Here is a 2,705-nt window from a genome sequence, read left to right on the forward strand (position 1 = left end):
ATATAGCCAGGTAACTTTTTGTAATGTCCTTTGAACAGATCTATAGTGTTGATGTATATACAGATAATTTCCTCCTCCCTTTAATGATGATTAATGTCCCTCCACAGAGTATGACGTCATACGATACAATAACCAATGATAGGCAGTAAGATTTTTGGTCAATTACAGTGCATACTGGCATCTTATTGGCTATTTTATCGTATGACGTCATAATTTGACCCTTTCTGTCTTCTAGCAAATTTTTTTCCTTACATCATTGGTTAAATTGGCATTGTAAAGGGGAAATACAGTTAATTAACCCTTTCTCCTTCTAGTGTGTTAGCAACAAATATGATCATCATAATTACGTGCAACCCCCCTCCCTTGAAATTTTCAGGGATTGAATAAGTTTATTTATTGATGCTAGATCGATTTCTAGTTTTTATTGTGGTTTTTTTACTCCTGTTCAAGATAAACGGCTGTAATTTATAAAGATTAAGTCTACATTATAAATATTTTTTATAAAAACTTGTTATTGGTTGGGATGCTAGATCGATTTTTTTTATGACATATTTGATGGACATCTGGAAAACATGATCTATTCACAATTCTATAGCTTCACTACTTATGGATGTTGTCATTCTTGTTTTCATTTCATTTGGGTTTGGTACCTGACTTTTTCAAAAGTAAGCTTATAATTTTGTTTCTAGGCGACGTATCTAATAAATACCTTTCAATACCTATTTTTGTTAAACTTAAGGCTTTGAATTTTGGGATATTCTTGTGGCAGTCTTAAAGCGGTGTATTTTTAGTTCTTTTAGTAACATATTCTTTATTTTAGTCCTGTGGAGTGCTGCCTATTGGACTGTTACCCTAAGACACTGGGTCTGGGGCCAGTCCACCCTCTCACGCTTGCAAGCTGAAACTGTGGCCTAGGACACGGTTTTAGCTTTTACCGGGAGTGTTCCCTTGAGAAAGGAACCTCCCTGCAAGGACTTCTTCAGTGAAAGGTAAGAATTTGATTTAAAGGAAGCCTGCAGGAATTGCACTGCTTTAACTTCATTGTTATTACTATGATTCTGTCATTCCCAAAAATAAGTAAAATATTATGAAAATAATATGACCGCCATAAATGTTAAAACGACGGGAAATTTAATCTTGATATTGTTATAATGAAACTATTTTATTTTTTTATTCTGTAGCTCAAGGGTGGGGTAATCTTAATCATAAAGGCAAGGACGTCAAACATCAAAATTTTGGGACTGCCTTAGGTACTCCAAAATTCATTTACCCCTATATATTATATGCCCATGTATGTTTCTAGGCTATTTTTCTACTTTCTTACACCTCTGACCTTCGAATACAGTCACTAGTTTATTAATAATTTATTATTTATTTCAGTCCACTGGCTGATAGACTTGCTGCGTTGGGTCCTGATTTCCAATGAGAGCAGGTCTACTCTGGCTTCGGGAGGAGTGGAGTGTCATACTGGCCATTGACACACTCTCCAAAGCGCTGCTAGATGGTGAAAGGGTAAGTTGTCATTTTTTTTTTTGGGGGGGGGGGGTTTATTTTTAGTTATTTCAACAATTTCGACGAAAATATCTGGAAAAATGATCTATAGAATATGCAATAAATAAGTCCTGAAACATTTTAAATGTATAATGGTCTTTTGAAGCTAATAGGAAAAATCAATCTAGCACCCCAACCAATAAAACTTATCAAAATTATGTAGAATGTTGTCTAAATTAATCCATATAAATACCAGTCGTTTATTTTGAGAAGGAAAAAAATCACTAAAAACTAGGGATCGCTCTCGCACTCCAACCAATAAGCATATTAATGAAACTTGAAAACAGATGGATAAATATGTCATAGGAATCTTTACTAAAAATTTCAGCTGTATATCTTAAATAGGATGGACCAGATTATAGAGTAGTTTTGCTTCTTTAAAAAAGTTACCTTACTTATGCAACAAAAATCTTTTCAATAATATGGCCGAATTCTTCTTCCTCTGATTGTATTGACATAAAGTATGAGTTATTAAACCTTGTTAATTATGTTCAGGAGGTAGCCATCACAAGGGTGGTAATGGTCCGTCAACACTGTCTGGCAAGGTTGATAATCAGGTATTCATAGTTTCCCATACTAAGGGTCGGTTAGTATGTCTGTAACGGTTAGGTCATTAACTTAGACATGTTAAAATTGTCCTATCGATTTCAAACTTTGCATGGTGATTCCTGTAGTAGGAAGGTACAGTATAGAAAGTGTAGCAACCCTATATTACAAAGCTTTAATTAACACCTGTTATTTCTTTAAAATATTTAAGAGCTATGCTACTTAAGGATTTGGGTAATATCCTCTTAGAAATGTTTTTAAAATTTTTATCTCTCCCCCCTCTCTCCCCCAACAGAAATATGAACTCTAGCTCGGTACCGTTGCCTGCCTAGCCTAAAACCTAACCTAAAATAGTTGTTCTGTAGGGGGGAGGTGTAATAATTTTCAAAATTGAAAAAAATAAGAGGATTCCATATTCTTTAAAGGCGCAAAAATACTTTTACTCTTTTACTTTTTTTGGTTACTTTGTTACTTATGAATATTTGTATCCTTGTTAGAATATTAGAATACTTATCCTTTTTTTCTAGGGTCCTTGCTGCGATGGAACTTTACCTAACCCAAGCACGGTTCAGGCCCTACTTAGGTAAATATATTTACATTCCTTAACA

The 2,705-nt window shown here is 34.2% G+C and overlaps 1 long non-coding RNA gene across 1 annotated transcript; it reads left to right on the plus strand.

The window, feature by feature from the left end:
- Positions 1-844: 844 nt before the first annotated feature.
- Positions 845-2,106, plus strand: LOC145334933 (uncharacterized). Its single transcript, XR_013885058.1, has 3 exons — positions 845-989; positions 1,381-1,512; positions 2,047-2,106. It is a non-coding gene; the product is annotated as an uncharacterized LOC145334933 (long non-coding RNA).
- Positions 2,107-2,705: the final 599 nt, after the last annotated feature.

Source organism: Acartia tonsa, chromosome 13 (assembly GCF_053477335.1).
Source record: "Acartia tonsa isolate MP-2025a chromosome 13, ASM5347733v1, whole genome shotgun sequence".
NCBI classification, from domain to species: Eukaryota; Metazoa; Arthropoda; class Copepoda; order Calanoida; family Acartiidae; genus Acartia; species Acartia tonsa.